General features: G+C 51.9%; 1 protein-coding gene across 6 annotated transcripts in view; it reads right to left on the bottom strand.

Annotated features, from left to right (window-relative positions):
* PLD1 (phospholipase D1) overlaps nucleotides 1-20,366 on the bottom strand; it is an 82,060-nt gene extending 61,694 nt beyond the window's left edge. For 4 of the 6 annotated variants that reach the window (XM_054205210.1, XM_054205207.1, XM_054205212.1 and 1 more), the window contains exon 1: nucleotides 5,399-5,590. The gene's annotated coding sequence lies outside the window, so the exon portion shown is untranslated. Of the gene's footprint in view, nucleotides 1-5,398; nucleotides 5,591-8,366; nucleotides 8,580-16,166; nucleotides 16,200-20,226 lie in introns of those variants that run through there. The other 2 variants (XM_054205208.1, XM_054205209.1) reach the window with 2 other exon arrangements.
* Nucleotides 20,367-21,007: the final 641 nt, after the last annotated feature.

Genomic DNA, 21,007 nt, shown 5'->3' with positions numbered 1-21,007 from the left:
GTGAAGAGGCTGCAAACACCCCCCAGAGACGAGGAGCGGCACCGGGGTCCCCCCGCCGGCCCTGGAGGAGCCCAGGAGAGCACCAGGCGTTTATCAGTGGGTTTATCTTATTTGACAAAAAAGCCCTCGTGGTGGATGCACACGTGAGGCTCATTGCACCGACAGAAATAAAAATGTTAAGACGGGAATCGGGCCCACTCACAGCTTGACCTGAACAACGCAATCAAGGAAATGACAGTTTAATTCTTCCACCACCACCAGAGGTGTAAACCAGAGAAATAACTCTCAACATCACGAATATCCTGAACATTTGCTGCTGTCAGTGTAGCCCAAACAGGACTCCACACTTAAGGGAAAAAGACTCTATTTTGAGTGAATCTGCAAATAGGGATGAGGTTTTCCGTCCCCTCCATCCCTCCGCCCTGCTCCCCCCTCTAAGAGGCTTCCCAAACCCCACCCCAGCTTGCCCAGGGCGGGCAACAGAGGGATGCTCTTTCTCTTCCACAAAACGCCCGCCCCATCACCATCCACATTGCATTCTCATTACAGCCTTTCTCCCTGCTTAGTCAGTCCCTCAGGGCAGAGGACCATTTCTTATTTTATCCATGCCTTCTCTGCCAGAAAAAAGGGATGGAGGAGGAAGAGACAACGTTATTACGCTAAGATAACTGATATAGACTGGCTGCTCTGCTGTCAAACCCTACTAGAGGTGAAGCACGGTTTTATTTGCTGGAGCTCAATATGGCCAGCACCACATCCCCAGAGCGCAAAGGGGAAGTTTTGAAGGGAACACGGTTGCAGAAACACGATCAAATGAAGAGCACGGAGGTGCGAACGCCGCATGTGGCCGCCACCAGCTTCGGTGGCGATGAGGGGACGCGAGCCAAGGAGACGCTGCCGGGTTCATTCCCACCCGGCCCCACTCTCGGACACATTTTCTTGGCAGCAAAGCAAGCACATTAGCCCGATAAGATTGCTATCTCGAGGTCATTATCTCGATATTAAAATCCCGCACCTCTTTTTTTTTTTGGCAATAAAACCTGACCACATGCTGTGCTGTCACCCGGCCGGCAGGCCATGCTCGCTGCCGGAGCGGCACCAAGTCCTTCTGCGAGTTGCTCCATCCCCTTCCCAACCCCTTTTTAGCAAGTTTTCCCCTCAACCAGCGTCTATTTAGACTCGTGGGGGCCGGAGCTGGTTTTAAATTACAAGTTTTTATTCTCAGAGGCCAGACTTGCCTCGCTGCCGGGGTGCGTGCCTTCCTCTCCTCCCCGGCGAGGATGCAGCACGTGGCGGGGGGATGCCCAGTACCGTCCCGGTCCCCCAGCATGGCATCGGCAGCCACCAGATGTCTTCTCCCCCCATCCCCGCGCCAGCAGATGGGTGCCCGGGGGACGTGGCACCCCAGCGCAGGCGAGCTGTCTGCCAGACACCAGCCCCGCTCCCGCTTCGTTACGTAAACCCCCAGGTTTTGGTGTTTATCGGTTTTTAGGATCTAGAAAGCACCAAATGCCAGCGCGGCGCGTGGGCAGAAGGAGCGAGGGATGTGCGAAGTGCCCGGGGCAGTGGCGACAGCACTCGATGCTGACCCCAGCGATTGGATACCTCCCACTATTATTGCATGGAAACAGAGAAAAACTCTGAATCCTGAAGACATATATATATAAAAAAATAAAATTCATGATCTGCAAATCCATGTTTCCCTCCTGTTTGCTCCCCCCAGGAGCCAGGGTAAGGGTATATGTCCCCTCCCCTAAGGGCCACGGCTGCCTCCTGCCACCCTGTGCCAAGCAGGTCAGGAAGCAGCACGGCAAATTATTTTGGAAAGCAAAGTTGGCAAGCCGAGCGTTTTTCCCCCCCCCCCCCATCCCTCCACCACCCTCTGCTTTCCAGGGCGTCTGCACACGCGGAGCTGGAATGTGCATCTGGCAGATGCTCATGAGTCCATGACGGTGAGCAGCAAGGCAGGGGCACCTGGCTAAATGTTAAAAGAAAATATTTTTTTTTATATATATATATATATATAAAAGCAAAAAAATTAAATCGATAATATATATGCATTGCCAAGGTCTGGCCCCACACAGCCCACTGCAAAGAAGCCGGGCTGAGTGCCAGCTACTCACACATCCCACACCTCAGAGCGCAGAAAAAGCATGGCAAGCAGCACCTGAATAAAGACCGGAAAAAAAACCTTCTTTTTGGTAAGAAAAAAAAAAAAAAAAAGAAAAAATAAAGGTTGGCCAAGGTTTTGCGAAGGGAAAGAAAAAAGAACCCAACCCCAACTTCCGTCAGACTCACAGCCGTGACCAAATCTCTCCCGGTGCCGGCAGGAGCTTCCAGGGCATGTGAGAGCAAGTTAAAAAACACATCACCAATTGTCAGCCAGACAATAGGAGGAAAAGGCATGAAATATTCGTTCTCGCCCTCCTCAGCTTCAGCTAAGGCCAGGTGCTTACTGACATTAGACACCCCAGCAACTAAACACCCAGGAGAAGAAAAGAAAAAAAAAATAAATAAAAAAATCAAATTGCTTCCTCAGCTCTATTATAAACAGATTTAGGGACACTGTACAGTGCTCGTTCCCTCTCTCAAACTTTTTTTTAATCAGTATTTTTTAATTGATTCGCTTCCAACTGGCTGTTTCAATGTGAAATTAAGGAACCACCTGTTTGCAACAAAGGCAATAAGAGAGGGGAGCCTCTTACAGCAGAGTACTCCGGGGCTTCGGTTATTTCACTGACCGAGCTTCTCCTTTGGTATTTTCCTTAGGTAGAGACAGAGAACATAGATCTAGAAGCCTGTCTGAACATTACTAACTGATATCTTCTTTATGATTTCGTTTCAAGGGAGTAAAATTTCTGGCAATGCTGGCAGTTAAGTGCATTCCCCTGACGATTCTTTCCCTGAAGATTTGCTAACTTGCTTTAAATCAATTACCAGAGCGGGAATAACCCGTAAAAACCCAAGTTCAGTTCATAACTAACCGACAGAGGAGACGCAACTGCGCTCCTTTGCCTGATTTATCAAGGAAGAGATTTCTCAAATCTCGAGAGCAGACTCACCGTAAACACGGGATCTTTCCTTTGCTGCAGACACACCAGCAGTCTAAAGAGCACTCCATAAATTACAGGGGACGACAATGTCAAGCTGACACAAGCCTTTACACTTTGCTACTTGTAAGAAAAGCAGTAAAAAATTCTAGGTGAGGCATGGGATTTCAGCCCGCTTCACGAAAGAATGATTGCACCAGCGAAGATTACCTACCTAGCGCTTAGATTTTTATTTATATACACGTATCTTCAGCAGTTTAAAGAAGCTGCAATCCCGATCCCAGCAAACTCTTCCTCAGCTGCGAGAGCTCAGGCGACACCTGCCAGCAACAGCATTATTTGTGGCAGGAGTTCAAGCCTCCCAAAAATAAGAGGAGCATCGCGGCCCCCAGGAGAAAGCGCTTCATTAAGTCTTTTCCAGTAAGACCAGAGTCTCAACACTAATCTTCAATAATCCCGAAGAGGAGGATATTATGTATGTGGACAAAATCAAGTGTGAAAATGGATTTTTAAGTGATATCCTTCAATCTTCTGTAAGTAGGAAAGTTAAACCTTGGCCAAAAAAAAAAATTAAGCAAATGCACTTTTCAATAAACTTTCATTTAATCGGCTGAATCACAGCCTACTGGAATCTCTGTACATTTTTACAGGTCTTTTTAGAGGGGTCTGGGCTTTTCCCCAGCCTGTTTTGATAAACCTCGACCCTCTCCCCCAGGAAGCTCTGGCCGAGCCTGGGGCTCAGTCAGAAAAAAAACCTGATTTTGCAGGTTTGGTGGTATTTCACAGCAAAAGGACAGGGGGAAGGGCCCCTTCCAGCCGCAGGCGAGCATGGGGCTGGGCGGTCGCACAAGGGGGGCTGTGGCCGCCGTCCCCCACCGGTCCTCAGCATCCATCCCCTGGGCAGGGACCAGCCATCCTTGGGCAGCGCTGAGCATCACACGGCGACACTTACCCCGACGGAAGGGACTTTCTGGATATTCATAGCGAACACAGTGCAGGGCGATGTCAAGCTGAAAAGGAAGGGGAGCCCGAGGCCCAAGGGCTTAAACTCAGAGCTTCCCAACTCCTGGCCAAACTGGGCAGGATTTGGCCGCAAGACCCAAGGCGCAGAGCTAACACTCCTGCGAGCATCGTGAGAAGAGGCGGTCAGAAATTAAGTCCCCCGGTTACCTGCGAGCCTCTGGCATGAGCTCACGCTATCAAATGCCAGAGACAGCACGGGAAGGAAAACACAAATTCTTGAGCGATTAAAGACACTCGAAACCAAGTTCCCCCCTCCCGAGCTGCAAACACGGGCAGCTACGAAACACAATGCCGTACGCACACAGAGAGCGTTTGTCCCAGCGGCCGTGGACGCGCCAGCCGCGCCGTGACATCCCATTGCTCACGATCTTCACAGGAACATCAGACCGGCAGAGCTTCGTCCACCCAATTCATCTACCGGTGTCTGTCCCCCAAGCAGCCACTGAACCCGACTGACTTCAGAGGCACCGTGCAGATTTACTTAAAGGAGGGATTTAGGAGACCACGTAGACCTGGGCACACAACACGCATTGTCCTGCTGTGTACAGAGAGCCCGTGACAGCCCTGACCGCGCAGGCAAAACGCTCCCAAAGTCAACGGAGCTGCACCGGCTTGAATCCTTGCCCAGGCCAGATCGGAGGCGTTTTGGGGGCTGAAGATTTCCAAAGAGCAGCCTCCTATACCAACAAAGAGCATCGCGCCAAGTAAAGAAAAATAGCAACAGGCAGAAAAGGGCTTTCATTGCAAGAAACCGAGCTGGCAGCTCAGCGGAACGGGTTGTGTCAGCCAGCCGCCGGCGCATTGGGAAACTCTCAGGTTTTTCCCATGTCCCACCCGAAAGGGTGGCTGCTGAAAGGGACGGGGCAGAGCCACGGTTTGGAGAAACTTTGGCTTTGGAGAGCTTTGGAGAAACCAGCCAAACACACCTCAGAAACACTGAAGTTCGCAGCGAACGTAAAGCTACCGAATTCCCCGATCCAGAGCACCCCCCCACACACACCCTAAGGCTGACTCCAGCCCAGCCCAGGGCTCACCAGCCTCGCTGGATCCAAACCTACCCATTTCAAAGCATGAAAAATTAGTAAATCATCCCAAGTATGTCCCGCAGGGCTGATAAACACCTCCCACTGGCGGAGTTCGCCGCCCGGCCTCAGCGAGGAACCCAAGCAGGGGATGAAGTTGAAAATAAGCGCCTTGCCTTTTAAGCATCCGCTCTTTTTCTCCCCCAAACCCGAGCCGGGGCAGCCCGGGGAGCGCACCAGCCTCCCCCCACCCCCGACGGGGACGCGACCGCCCCGCGGTTTTTTTTCCCCCCCTCTACCAACCTCCTGCCCCCGTGGAGGCGGGTGCCTCATGGTGCTGTTAACAACCGGCAAGGCTTGTTGGTTTGTTTTGTTTTTTTTTTTTTTGTTTCTTCCCGAAGAAGCGCCGGTGTCCGGTCACCGCCCCGCAGCCCGGTCCCGCACCGCCGAGGAGCCGCCCCGCAGCCCCGGCTCCAGCATCCAGGCTTGGGTCGTCCCCCCTCCACCACCACCAAAAAAAAAAAAGGCAAAACGCAGGCCAAGCCAGCCCACAAGGCACTCCAGCCTATGAGCACTTGCTAATTAAGGGGAAACCACTCCCCGCGAGTTAAGGAGACTATTGGGATACGGGCAGGAAGGGTGGAGGGAGAGGGCAGGGGGGTGGAATGGGTGCTGCCCCCTTCTTATGGTGGGCGCCTCGTTAGAGAGGGAGGGGGGGAATAATAAAGAAATGATCCATTAAGGGTGAGGAGAAAGTCAGCTTTTTTTGTTTTATTTCAACTTCGCAGCCCTGCCAGTGCAGGGACGCCAGCGATCGGCTCCGCTCTCACGCAAACGCAGCGCTCGCGGGGAGCGCAATTTTCCCCCCTTTTGGACCCCGCTCACACAAACCCCCTTCCTTCGACAGGGAGAAGCCAGTTGTCCCCCACCGCTGCCAAGAAATCACATTTGGTGTGGGGAACAAACCGGGCGGGGCGGGAGGGGGGGGGTGGAAGTCAGTGCAAATTAACAATGAATTAAGTACACATGCGGTGTTATTTTTAGCCTAAGACGTCCTAATAATTATGGTCACATATTGTTTGTACTGAGCAGTACTTGCCTGCGTTTTTCATGTTACTTCCCATACGCCCTTTTTAATATGCAAGGAAGCAGATTTTTTTTTAGCGAGAGGGGGAGAAAAATTTAGTGCCTATAGAAGCGTCGAGCTGACGAGCGGAGAAGCAAAAATCCTCCATACGTTAAATCGCTGTAACACAGTCTTGCGTGCTGGTGAAATGCCCGAAACCTGCCTACAGTCCTACAGCTCCCACCGCCACAGCTGTACGGGGGACATCTTGGTGACTTTTTCCAGGGAATTCAGTGTTCCCGCTTCTGTCTCTAGAGCCAGATTTCAATATGGTTGTTGCGTTGGGTTGTTTTTTTCTTAAAGGATTTTTTTTTTTTTTTTTAATGGTGAGGAACTAAACATTGGTCTTCAAATTTACATGAGATAAATAACCCAATTTTGGTCCCTGCTAACTCAGAGACAGACCCCACCCCTGCTCTGGCAGTGCAATATCGAAGCATCTCCACGTTCTCCACCGGAAGAAGACCTGCTTTGTTTATGGGCACGCCTGCAGCACATCGGCTTAGCTTGTTTACACTGGGTTTGCTATGACTTGGCTTACCAGTGGCTTAAACCAGCATGAGCGATGTGCTTCGTGTTTAAAAATCAAACTCGGAAATCTAAGGTGGGTTCCCCATCGCATTGCAACACCTCTTCCTTCGACTCACGGCGTCGAGCCGGAACACTGCTACGCTCAGCACCTACGGAGAGCCGTGAGTCAGGGTGGCTCACTGGTGCCGGCTGTGTTGGGCAAGGAAAAAGACAGCATGGACATTTCTAACGTGCAGCGTCACAGTAGAACAAAGCAACGGAGAAAAGCGGGGTGGAACTCTGCTGCAAAGAACAGGGGCAACGGGAAATACGGAAAGTCACCCTGTATGACTGGCATCACCTTTCCACCCCAAAAAGTGGGCAAAGCCATCTCGAGAGGGACACGTTACCCCACACCGAAGAAAGGTTTCATGCTTACACCAGCAGATGGGATGGGAGCTGGTGGAGAGACAGCATGTGATGCATCCTTGGGCATCCTTCAGGGCACCCGCCTGCCCAGGATGCCCCATCTCTGCTGGCCTTCCAGCCCCACCTCTGCTAAGCCCACAGCTTCCTCGGGCAGGAGGTCGGCAGGGGACCATCGCCATCTCCCATCACTGCAAACTTCTCCAAGCAGATTGGCGAAGAGAGGGGACATCTCAGACGCAGAGAAGAATGTTTCCACAGACAAACCCCTGCCCACCCGCCCAGCGCTCATTTCAGCGCTCATCACCCATGCAACGGGCTGGCTGAATTCTGGCAAACCTTTACAAATCCATAAAGCTTAGCTCAGTTAACGCATATTTAATTTCTCTGCTGCTAGGTTTATTTTGGCAGCGGCTGTGAGCAGGGCTAGACCAGCAGCAGCAGAGAGCAGGCACTCTCGAGGGTCATCCTCCCCCTCTAAGCTGCCTTGGTGAGGCTGCACCTGGAGCACTGTGTCCAGGTCTGGGCTCCCCGGTTCCAGAGGGACAGGGAACCGCTGGAGAGGGTGCAGCAAAGGGCTACCGAGATGATGAGGGGATGGAACACCTCTCTTATGAAGAAAGGCTGAGGCATTTGGGTCTCTTCAGTCTGGAAAAAAGACGGCTGAGGGGGGACCTTATCAACACTTATCAATACTGAAAGGGTGGGTGTCAGGAGGATGGGGCCAGGCTCTTTTCAGTGGTGCCCAGTGACAGGACAAGAGGTAATGGGCACAAACATGAACATAGGAAGTCCCACCTAAACATGAGGAGTTCCACCTAAACATCTTTCCTTTGAGGGTGGCAGAGCCCTGGCACAGGCTGCCCAGAGAGGTGGTGGAGTCTCCGTCTCTGGAGACATTCCAAACCCCACCTGGACGCGTTCCTGTGCCACCTGCTCTGGGTGACCCTGCTCTGGCAGGGGGGTTGGACGAGATGATCTCCAGAGGTCCCTTCCGACCCCTACCATTTTGTGATTCTGTGATGAGCATTTTGGCCTCTACGTAGCACAGTTCCCCTCTCCCAAGCGCCACAACGGAGCAACATTCTCCACCCACAGTTATCATCTCATCCAGGAGAAATGCCGTTGTGTCCATTAGCGATTTGCTACACTTCCCATAACCTCCCCCCGTCCCAGAGGCAATTCATAAAGTGGATACTTGGCACATACCTTCAAAAATATCTCGAGCTCTGAAGAAACACAATATTGTCTGTCGGGGTTTCTTTGGTTCTCTGTTCCCACCTTCTTTTTGATCTTTAGGAACTCCCAAGGACACTTACTGCTGTCACAGGGGCTGTGGAGTTTTCTTGTTTAACACGAGATGCTGGTGCAAAGAGCGCGCTGCGGGGCAGTCACACGGGGATCGACCGATGCCGCTGCAGTCTGTAAAACCAAGGTGTGAATCATAGAATAGTTTGGATTGGAAGGGACCTTTAAAGGCCATCTAGTCCAACCCCCCCACCACGAGCAGGGGCATCTTCCACTAGACCAGGTTGCTCGGAGTCCCGTCCAACCTGACCTGGAATGTTTCCAGGGATGGGGCGCCGACCACCTCTCTGGGCAACCTGGGCCAGGGTTTCACCACCCTCGGTGTAAAAAATGTCTTCCTTACGTCTAGTCTAAATCTTCCCTCTTTTAGTTTAAAGCCATTGCCCCTCGTCCTGTTGCAACAGGCCCTGATAAAAAGTTTGTCCCCATCTTTCCCGTAGGCCCCCTTTAGGGACTGAAAGGCCGCTATAAGGTCTCCCCGGAGCCTTCTCTTCTCCAGGCTGAACACCCCCAACTCTCTCAGCCTGTCCTCACAGCAGAGGGGCTCCAGCCCTCCCAGCATCTTCGTGGCCTCCTCTGGACCCGCTCCAACAGCTCCGTGTCCTTGTGCTGAGGGCCCCAGAGCTGGACACAGTGCTCCAGGTGGGATCTCCCCAGAGCGGAGCAGAGGGGCAGAATCCCCCCCTCGCCCTGCAGGCCTTGCTGCTTTGGATGCAGCCCAGGATATGGTTGGCTTTGTGGGCTGCAAGTGCACGGTGACGGCTCATATCCAGCTTCTCATCCACCAGCACCCTCAAGTCCTCCTTGGTAGGGCTGCTCTCAATCCCTTCATCCCCCAGCCCGTGTTGATACTGGGGGCTGCCCCAGCCCAGGTGCAGGACTCTGCACTTGGCCTTGTTAAACCTCACAAGAATCACCCTTCTCAAGCCTCTCCAGGTTCCTCTGGATGGCATCCCATCCCTTAGGCATGCCACTCAGCTTGGTGTCATCTGCAAACTTGCTGAAGGTGCACTTGATCCCACTGTGTCACTGATGAAGATATTGAACTGCTCCCAGGATGGACCCCTGAGGGACACCACTTGTCACCAACCTCCATCTGGAGCAGTTGACCGCTACCCTCCGGACGCGACCATCCAAACAATTAGGAATCATTTTTTTAATTTTATTTAGTTGCATTTCATTCATGTTTTTTCTTCTCTTTGAAATTTTCCATTGTCATCCCTAATGAGCTGGCCAAAAGTGGGGATACATGAGGCATATAGAGGCATCTGCGGAAGGGCTTTTTGAAGACTAAGAGCCTTTGCTGCTGCACACCAAACCCGATCCAACAGCTAAAAGATAACCCAGGAAAAGAAAAAGGGATTGTTTGTTTTTTTTTCAATAAGGACCTCACCCTCCCTCTTGGTCACCACTTGGCATCACAAACACGAACAGGGGGAAAGGTCGGATTTCAGCTGATACCGTTCACAGCAACCGACACATTCCTGGTTAGGTGAGGTATCAAAGGTGGCAAAACCAAGCAAACAAACCATCAGTTGCTTGAGTTGAGCAGTCCTCTGCCGGTCCTTCAGGTCTGCAGACAACCTGCAGGACCTTTTTCCTCGTATTTCCCTTTTAGCCACACAGATACTTCCTGGCCCCGAGCGCGGGTGATGCTGGTGCTTCTGCAAAGAAGCTGTGGCTGCCCCATCCCTGGAGGTGTTCAAGGTCAGGCTGAACGAGGCTTTGAGCAACCTGGTCTGGTGGGAGGTGTCCCTGCCCAGGGCAGGGGGTTGGGGGTTGGAACCGGGTGATCTTTAAGGTCCTTTCCAACTCTAACCGTTCTATGATTCTATTTTATGATAGGGGAAAAACTGGGGGGTAATTTTTCCCCCCGTTGGGTCCCATCTGGGAAGGAACCTGCAAAGCCCCAGGGGAGGGAGGAACCGGCTGCATTGCCTGGCGGTGAGATGAGGGCTGGCTTTGGCATCTCACGAGGCTTGCAAGCTCCAGCACGGGACATCACCATGCCTCCTGCTCCTGCACCCTGTCCACAACCTCTGCTGAAGCCGTACTGCCTGTAGAACAACAGCTCTGTGAGTGGTGGTGGTTCTGCCACTCCTCTGCCAGGTTTTCAAATGGTCATTCACTTGCCACGTTCCACAGCGACTCTGCAGCTCTTTAGGACAACAGGGTGGTTGTACCCTGTGTGTCACCTCACTAGGAACTGGAAATGTGTTTTGCTGTAGCCGTTTCAGAGCAGTGCAACGAGAAAGAGCCTGACCGTGCTCCCATGGGGTGCACAGAGGGATGGGGCAGAACGCTGCCGGGCTCCGACTGCCGAGACCACCACAACACCCGCAGTGGGTGGATGGAGCCCCACGGACGTGTGCACCAGACACCCCAGGAGAACCCCCCAGGGTCCGCGCCGGGGCAGCCCCTGGTGATGCTGCCAAGGATGGAGCAGCCCCGAGATCACCTAACGTGGGCCAACTGGCATTAAGCCACATACACGCACCAAAAAAACAATTTTTGTTGTTTTGTCCCATAAGACCAGGATTCCAAAAGGAAAAGGGGGGGGGGTGTTTGCGGAAATCACATTGTCAAGTAATTCTTTTTTTTTTCCTTCCCCCTTCAAGGACCACAATTGTCTCCTAACTTTGGAGGAAGAGGCTGGGGAGGAAGTTTTGATGACAGGCACTTGAACATGACGGCCTGACTCGGCCACGGTGCCCCCTGGGAGTTGTAGGAATATCTTCTCCCACCCAAATTGCTTTTTCTGGCACAGCTCCGCAGCATGGGAATGCTCCCCGTGACACAGGAGCAGTCCCATCCCGGTCCTCCCTGCCTGCACGGCCAGGGGACAGCGGGACCCCTGGACGCGAGATGCTCCGAGACAGCCCGGGGGCTGCTCGGGATCCAAATCTTCCCGGATTTGGCCAGAATATTTCAGTTTTCTTTCACACTCTCCCCCTCTCGCAGGATTCCCATGGAAACAAAAACAAAGCTCTCGCTGTTTGGGTTTAGTTGGGGTTTTTTTGTTTGTTTTTTTTTCATCCTCTTGAGGAGGGGGTGAATTAAATTAGTAAATGAAAAGCTAAAAAAAAAATAATATGAAAATAATATAATATATGTAGGGAAAAAAACATGAGATACCACTCGATCTTCCCTGCAGTGGTGCGTCTCCGCTCTGTGTCACCCCTGAAGAGCCTCAGGGGACAGAAATGGGTCTCAGAGATAGAATTATACAGTATTTCTTCTATTGTAAAGTCACTTTGGGGCAGGAAAAACCCAACCCCAACCCCTCCCACCCTGGAGGTTTGCTCCCTGGCAGATACCTGGATGCCACCGTGTGGCAGCCGCCCCACGCAGCCGCCGAGGGACAGGGGCTGCGGGGCAAGGCACGGCTTTAAGGGAAAGATGGGGGAAAAAAAATTCAAAAGGAGGGTTTTTTTTTTTCCCCAGCAATTCACAAAATTTAAAGGAATGCCAAGCACGTCAGTATATGAAGCACAGTATGTGGAGGAAGGAGAGAGTGCAAACCGTCTCCTTCTGGTGTTAAGCTAAGACACATACTGTCTTTCTATTTAAAGCCCTACGGTAGCGTGAATGCCAGGTTTGAGTGAGCTCAACAAGTCCATCTGAAAACAATATGCATGGTCCTCTCTGCCGCAGGATCTGGGCACCTGGCAGCTCTTCATACCTTACCATTCCCACGCAGTGGGGTGCGACCCACCTTTACCTGCTGGAGAACTGAAGCCTGGGTCTGGAAAGGCATTTAATTAACCGCAGAGACCAGTGTGACCTCCCTGGGGTCCAAAGCTGCTTTGGGACGGGGACGCCGGCCCACTGGGTGCTCAGCGATGCTCAGGTGATGCTCAGTGATGATCCCCTTTCTCTCCACCTGGGAACCGATGCTGGGTGCAACCCTGGCTGTGCTGAAGACGAGGGTTTTTCTACCAACACTGGGTACCACCCAAGCCATCCTGGCACGGCCAAACCATCCTTCCTCCCCTACCGGCACCCCAAACTGTCCCCTGCCAGGGGGGAGCAAGAAGAAAGCAAGATGCGACCCGGGGCCAGGGTTTGGGGTTTGCCTCGTTTTTCCCTCAGCTACCTCAGCAGCACTGTTCCTAATGTATTCCGAGATGCAGTTCATTAAATGGTGAATTACACGTTTTATCACTTGTCCATAACAGGTTGTCAAGTCGGTACGTTATTATTAGCAACAGGAAAGGAACTAACTAAAATATTCTTCAAGTATGCAATGAGCATTTGAGTAAGGGTTAAGTAACGAGCGTTTCTCTAGCGAGGAATCCAAGCAAGACATGCTCCACCCATTTAGTTAACAGACAAAAGCTTACATAAGCTGGATGTTACATAAAATCCTAAAATTGGGAGCTGGAGAACTCCCCCACCTTTGGATGGCAGCGCACCCACAGCCCGCATCCACCTGAGCTGACACCAAAGGAGCTCAGAGCCGACATGCAGCTGATGGCCAGGCCTGGAGCTGGCAGGAGAAAGCAGGACAGACGGACGTGTCCTGCCTGCCCCGATGCTCTCGCCTGGGCTACGAGTCTGAATTTGCCCGCACACTGCTCCGGAAACAGCCCGGGCAGTCACGCGCTCCAAGGAGCTTTGTCATCGCAGGGATGAATATATATCTGTTCTCGCGTTATCATAAAATCATAGAACCATAGAATGGTTCGGGTTAGAAGGGACCTTAAAGACCGTCTAGTTCCACCCCCTGCCCTGGGCAGGGACACCTCCCACCAGCCCAGGTTGCTCCAAGCCCCGTCCAACCTGGCCTTGAACCCCTCCAGGGATGGGGCAGCCACAGCTTCTCTGGGCAACCGGGACCAGGGGCTCACCACCCTCACAGCTAAGAATTTCTTCCTAATATCTTATCTAAATCTCCCCTCTTTCCGTTTAAAACCATTCCCCCTCATCCTATGGCTCCCCTCCCTGATCCAGAGTCCCTCCCCATCTCTCCTGTGGCCCCTTTAGGGACTGGAAGGGGCTCTAAGGTCTCCCAGCCTTCTCTTCTCCAGGCTGAACACCCCCAACTCTCTCAGCCCGTCCTCACAGCAGAGGGGCCCCAGCCCTCCCAGCATCTTCGTGGCCTCCTCTGGACTCGTTCCAACAGGTCCATGTCCTTCTTGTGCTGAGGGCTCCAGAGCTGGACACAGGGCTCCGGGTGGGGTCTCACTAGAGCGGAGTAGAGGGGCAGAATCACCTCCCTCGACCTGCTGCTCATGCTTCTCCTGATGCAGCCCAGGATGCGGTTGGCTTTCTGGGCTGCAAGTGCGCATATCGTGTGTGCCGGGTGAGGCTGAACACCATCTGATCCCAGGGTGCCATCCCAAGGGAATTGTTGCTGATGCTTAGGAAAGAGTAGGCAAATATGGCATGGTTGTGGGGGAACTCCTGTGGGACTCTCCCTGTCTCCAGGGACTGGCAAGCAAGGGACGTTCCAAGCCCAAAGTGCTGTCTTTGCAACTGTACAGCGCCTGACAGCTATTTCTTTCATTAAACTGTCTGGTCAGGTTTCGAGTTCATGTGAACTTTCAACTTCCGCAACAAAACCCACCACAATTTACCATCATTTATCTGCGGGGAAAAGGGAATCCGCACCTTGCAAAATCAACCACTGTAGCTAAAAAAAGGTGGTCTGGCAGGGGGTGCAACCACTTCACCAGGTCTTGTATGCCTGGAAGCCTGTCTGTCTCCAGGGAAATCATCTGCCTCAGGAAAGGAATACTTTTTCTCCCTTGCATCCCACCTTAAAACGCACTATTCCAACGCGCAGACAGCAGATTCAACCCACGTCAGTGGTTACTTCCTGGTCACGAGGACAAAAAAAAAAGCCTCAAAGAAGAGGATTTGCAATTCTTTTCGCAACGCAGACACCCAATCCTCCTCCTCATGCAGTTTCATGAGACACCAGGGAGGGGAGAAGCAGGGGGAGAAGGATCTTCAGACGGAGGACTGTCGGCAGGGCAAAGCGTCTCAGGAGTTACTCTCTGGACTACAAGGGTGCTATTCATGACGGGGATCAGTTCGCTCTGCGGTACTTGCAGAAACATGCCAAGGCTGCTCTGTGCCTCTGCCCGCCTGGCTTAGCGTTCGCGATTTGCCTAACCTTTGCTCTAAATAACTGGGAGCTGCGCAGAGGGAATTTTGGTGCAGCTCCCCGGCTTCTAGAGCATCCTCCCCGGCTGCGTCCCACAGGCTTCCCTGGGCTGTGTTGTAAGGAAGAGACAGACAGAAGGCGGGCAGGAGGAGAAAATGAAGAAATGAAATACAAGCTGCCTGACCCACAAAAAAAAAAAAAAAGAAAGAAAGAAAAAAAAAATCAGAACAGCCTGGCTTTGCTGTCTACCATGTTATTTGTCTTCGGAATTCAATCCAGATGGCATAGATAAGACAGGGGTGACCCCTAGTGCCCTCTCCAGCTGCAGCTTCCACTGTCATTCCCTGTGTTCATATCTGAGCGTAAGAAAAAACAACAGGGGAAGCAGCAGCACTTTTCAGATTTGTTCTTCGTTCACAAAGCCCCGCTCTCTCTCCCCTGTCAGAAACAGCATCTCATTTTCTCTCCCCACTCAAACTCTTATCACTGGGAGGCATTCGCTGCAGCATCTCTTTGTCGCTGTTGTCTGGGAACAGAATTAAACAAATTTACTCGTGTAAGAACTTATTATATTCCCTTGACTCTATCACAGTACGTTTATGTTTGTTATCGAAAAGAAAGAAGGCCCTATTTTGCTAACTCCGTGCTTGTCAATAGCTAAGAACAGCCATTCAAACTCCTGAGAAGAGACCTTTGTCTCGTATAAAGTGTATTTTGCAGCAGCAAGACGCTGAAAGGAGCGAGTCTTTCCTGTGACAGCCATCGGTATGCATCATTATGGGTTTTTTTTTTTTTCTAGCAATGTCAAAACTCGCTGTTGCTGTGACTCAGCCCCACCGGACGTGCCCCGCTCGCTGGGCTGCGGGATGCCCATGGGGGGGCTTTTCCTGGTGGTGTCACCTTTCCCCGAAAAATCTTAAGACACCTCCTCGCAGCTTACTTTGGGATGCAGGTTTTTCCTCGAGGAAATAACTGATCTTGGCATAAGCCTGAAAGATCTTTAGCTTCCTGATAACGGAGGGCTTTGGGCATCTCCCCCCGAGCACAGCCCACCCTGCCCTTGCGCACCCCCGATGCGCCGCTCTCAGGGCCGGGGCTGTACCTGCCATCGCTTGGCACCTCAGAATTTCACGTATTTAATAGGAACTCATCACCACCACCGTCTCCTCCGCCAAAGGAACCACCAGACAGTCCCCACGGCGATGTCTCCCTCCTCAAGAGAGCAAGCAAAGGCCCCTGCGCAGCCTCACGACCCACCACAATCTCATCTCACGCCTCTCCAGCTCGGTATGTCTCCCCTGCCCCTCGCGGGTGGGTGTCAGCCTCGGCGGCCGTCACCCCTCCTGCTGCCTCACGCCGGCCGTACCGAGGCTCCATCGCAGAGCCCAGGTCCCCAGAGCTGCCACCAAGCTGCACCTTCCTCGCTCAAGCCCCGAGCCCGGTTCAGCACTTCCCGAACCAGCAGTAACCCCCCGGCCCAGCTCCAGGGAGCCCTTCCCAGGGCTGCGTTCTGACCCCCGAGCTCTGCGCGGGGCACGGCGTGGCTCTCCCACCCCACACGCAGGCTTGCTCCATCGCCCCATACTCACGGTGCCAACCCCATCTCCAGGCGCCATGGCCATGCCGCCGGCACCTCCTTCCCCTTTCGCCGCTCGCCAGCCCTTTTCTTCACCAGAAACAACTTCCAGGTCTCAGCCAGCCCTTCCTCCCCGCCATCCCCTTGCTTTTGCGCAGATCCCCTGGTCACTCGTCCCCCGGCTTCCTTCCCCTAAAGCCTCCGGGCTTCCCGCGACCCTCTCCACCCCCTCACCCCTTCTCAAGGAGCTTTGGTGGCATTCGGAGCTGGGACTCAGCCCGGCTGGGGACGGACCAGCTGGGCGATGCCTCTGACACAAGTGGGTTTACTCACGGCAGGGTTAGGCGGGTGGGCTGTAACTACAGCAACTTCATTTTTTCCAGTTTTAGTGCTTTTAGCTCTGTATCTGTCCTAGACGTAACGTTGTTCTGCTTGTGTGCCTACTCTCCGAATCATTTTTCCCCGGTTTTATATCTCCAGGTGCACACGTTCACATGTTTAAATGAAAAGCAGCAGTTTCTGAGATGAAGTTCCTCCTCCCCATGTTTTATTTTTAAAGTGGGTTTCAAGGGGGAGATAAGAAGGGTGCTAGTCGTTGCATAATTTTAAGTTAGTTTTATCCGGTGTAAATCTCACTTTCTTTTCCTGCGTAGTGCTGAGATCCCCTGTGCTACGCAGCGTGCCGCCAACCCGACGTTGCTCTCGTGTCTCTGCACCCAGCACCGCTCCAAGCTTCCCGCTTTGTTTCCTTTTCGCCTCCTGTTTTAATTGAGCATATGCAAAAATCTCATCCGCTGAGCCGCTGCGTGCTTCTCTCACGGTGTTCTGCCCTGTTTCTCCTGACTTTCTTTTCCTTGTTAGCTTTAGTAAACACCATTTTCTCTTTATTGCTGTTCTGACTGCGTATGATCCCGTGTAGAGAGAGCGCTACAAAATCTCTCTCGATAGCACACGCATCTTTCGGTAGTTACATTTTTTTAAATAGTGTATTTTTCTCTACATTCTCATTTTCGCTTGGCCCTAGCGCTGTGTGTTCCAGTTACGCTCTGCATCTAAACCAACTCCATCAGGCTGACACGTGCCCATAGCTACCGGCAGTATGAGTTCTGAGTATTTTCATCTAAACTCTGGCTTCATTACTCACGCTATTAAAATGCTCAAAATCAGCTCATCGCTTTCATTTTTGATTATCAGGGGTTTTTGCGCGCTTTTGCAATATGCCGCTTTCCTGCTTCCCTCAGAACCTTGTTCCTACTATTGGGAAGTTACTCTTGTGCAGGGAAAATGCTTTCTTGGATGTCACCTGAAAGTCAGCATCTCAGCCAGGCAAAGGTGGATTTGACACAAATCCAGCCAGTGAAACAGTCCATCATCAGGTGAAGCAGGAACATCATCATTAAAAATACTTTTATTAAAGACCGGAGGTTTTTTTCCTTCCAAAGGCTACACTTGCTCAAGGAAACTATAAATCCTGTGGCTTGCCTGACGCTGCAGGTCAGCCCGGATCGTCAGAATAGTTTACTCTGGCATTCATACTTAAAAGCTTACAAATATCCAGGCAAACTGCGACCATATCTGGTAGAGAGACGGTCAGACAAGATAAGGGACTCGCTGTTTCTGGGCTTAAACGCTCTGAATTTTCGCCTGCCGTCCTGCCAAGACACCCCCTTCTCCCACAGCAGCTAGGAATGGAGCTCCTTCTACTTCTTTTCCTTTTTATCTGAGCTCTAACTTTGAAAACTTTGTTGGAAAACCGGCCTAAAACACCTTAGAGCACTTCACCTCTGTCTTCCTGGCGGGGGAGAGCCGGCGTTTTACCACCGTTATTGTTGTATTAGTGTCTCCCCAGATTCTGAGCCGGGTCAATCAGAAGATGACTCACTCCGAGGAGTTTGTTCAGGGCTCCGAAGAAGGAGAGGAGACGCTGCCAAGCTGGAGGCAGTTCTCAGACTTTGCTCCTTAACGTGCTCCTCAGTAGCGAGCGCTTCCCCCGAAGTCCCCGTGCTGGGGCCATGCGGCTTAACAGCCAGGATGGCTCCGTCCCCTCCCGCCACCGCCCTGTCTCCTGGTAGCCCACGGGCAGGTTGGCCAGAGGAAAGAAAGATTTTTATGTCGTGGGCCATCGGGTGGATCACCACAGGATAAAAAGAGAAGGTTGAAGCAATCACGGAGCTGGAAAAACCCCGCAGGGGATGCAGAAGGAGCAGGAGCCGGCTGAATGCAGGAGGCTGAGGTGACCAGAACATCCCCCAGAGAAGAACGAGACAGCCCGGGAGGGAAACGCAGGCTGGAGAGGATGGCACCCCCCAGCAGAAGGCAGACAAAAAAAGTTTCGTTTTTCCTTCAGAAAATCTATCTGGAAGCATAAAGCTAGTCTCGAAAAAGTTACTTTGCTCTTTGAGAAGCACCCAGGCGAAAAGGCAGTAAGAAATGCTGTGAGCTGCCTTTCCAGAGTTTAAACCAAAGGCAAAGCTGCCATCGGTCCCAGTTCCCCAGTGCTCTGCTCCCCATTTATCCAAGCCCTCCACTAAAACCAGTAGCATAATTCTCTATTCCTCTTTTTTTTTTTTTTCCCCCCAGAATCCCAGTCATTTTGCACAGCCCAAGTAACACACGTAAAACCAGGCTTTGCCCCAGGATGAAAACTGAAAAAAGGAAGGACAAGTGAAAAAAAAAAAACCACCACCAAACCATTGAAGAAACACAAAACTTTGCATACAAAACCCCAGACCTCAAAAGGGGGGGGATATATTCTCACCTTCCTTTAATTCTGCCCATAAATCTGGGAAGACCAGAACATATTTTCAAATCACAGCGTGCTCAGTCAGAGGTACCCAAGTGTACAACACAGGGTGAGTTGCCTTCGCATGGGAGTCTTTTGGAAGGAAATAACTGGACACGAGTGTTTATCCGAGGCTGGGGATTAGCGTGCTGAGCAGCACGGTATTTACCCACGTGTACCGCGACGCCCATTTGCCTGGCTAACCCGTCAGGTCCTCTGGCAACAGAGGAAAACGTTAAAGTAAAAGCCTGGAAAAATGTTTGCATCTCGTGCCGGTTTTGCACTCTCTCAGCTGGCAATCGGTGTCCCATCATAGATTTCTGAAAGTTATTAACAAATATATGAAGAACGCTAACAAAGAGAGCGACTGGTGGCATGCAGCCTTAGACGTGTCAGTCATTATTAAACCTTTAAATGAAAGTGGCCGTGAAGTGCCAAATTACCCTGTTTTACCCTCTGTTGCGCCTACTGAGGGAACGTAAACCTAAACCAGAACCGGTTCTTCAGCAAGCTAATTATAAGTATCTCATCCAGCACGCCCAGAGGTGGGCAGCTTGCTTCTTACTTTCTTTATTTTTTAACTTTCTTTGTTTTTCAACTTTTTGCCAGCCCTTAATGGATACCTGGATGCCCAGTTATCTCAGATCAGCTGGAGGAAGGTCATCGCTGGGAGTTTCCCAGCTCTCCCGCACATAGATGAATGACACGAGGTGTTTGGTCGGCATCTGCTCCATCCCCACAGCCCACATTTCCAGCTGAGGACACCTCATTTCCAGCTGAGGACACATTCTGCGCTCGTACAAGGAGGGTCGGCTGCTTATTTGGGGTCACGGCATCATTCCTGGCATCTCTCCAGGCAGGTCCGTAGACGAACGACCGGCATTTACTTGGAGTTTGCATTAACGTTGAATGGAAAAGCCGCTTCGGAAGACACCTGTTTCCAAATCTTTGGGTTCTCCCGGTAACCAAACATCCCCGGGCTGGTTTAGGGGAGGGAAGGTTGCAGCTGGGCGTGATTCAGAGCTGTATTTAGTATTGACTTAAGTAACCGAGGGCTTGCCGTGAGCAAACTGCCCGTCCCAGAGCCAAACACCCTTATCTCCTGGCAGCACAATTCCTTCTGCGTTTAAAGCAAAACCACACTTTAGAGTCAGGAATGGAGTTAAGCCGATGAAGGAGAGGACAACTTCACTTTTTCCTGCTGTTAGTGGAATTCCCCAAACTAAACCTCGTGCCAACGAGTGCCCTGCTGAGCCAGCCCCGGCAAACTCCCGCTCCAGCCGGCACTTACCTGGATCTGAACTAAATTCCCTGCAAAGTCTCCAGAAATGAGGTGACACGCCGTGCTGGGATGTCAGTCCGTGGGACGGAGCCAGCAGCGTGAAATCCCGGCATTGCCAGGGTGGGGGCAGCTATTCCCGGAGCCCCCCTGGAGCCTGGGGAGAGGACCGCGGCGCCTCTGCTCTGGGAGGCAGCTGACCCACAAGATGGGTGAAGTTGAGCGATAAGCGGGCGCAGAGACGCCAGCAGCAGCGCGGCATCGCCCGCCGCCACTCCAGCTCTCCGGCGCTTCCTCTTTCCGACGTCACTTTGGTGTCACACCGAAAGACCAAAAAGCAAGCAGCTCATGGCCGTTGGGTTTTGTTTTTTTTTTTTTTTCTAAATAACTAGTTCAATTTTTATTGTTTTAAAGGTGGGAAGGAGTGATTTTTTTATCTCAGAGCAACGGGGGAAAAAATTTATCATATTGCTGCATCTAATCATATTAAATGGAAAGGAAAAACTCCCTGCAGTTTTCAGAAAAGCGGGCAAAATTAAGACTCTGGCCAGCCTCTTGTCATCATTTTTAACAGATCTGTGCTGCGAGCGTGATGATATTACTTTAAAAGCAGGTGAGCAGAGGTAAGGAAGCGAGGGGCTACATGGTGATGGCAGAGGAAAAGGTGCTTCAGGACTGCAAGTTCTGGTTCAAAACACCCAGCCCCTGCTCGAGCATGCTCGTCTGGTATGAAACCACTCGGCCATTCAACCGCATCCTGGGCTGCATCAAAAGAAGCACAGCCAGCAGGTTG

Source organism: Rissa tridactyla, chromosome 6, assembly GCF_028500815.1.
Source record: "Rissa tridactyla isolate bRisTri1 chromosome 6, bRisTri1.patW.cur.20221130, whole genome shotgun sequence".
Classification (NCBI taxonomy): Eukaryota; Metazoa; Chordata; class Aves; order Charadriiformes; family Laridae; genus Rissa; species Rissa tridactyla.
The sequence above is the reverse complement of the archived record's forward strand: the minus strand, read 5'-3'. Positions and strand labels throughout refer to the sequence as shown.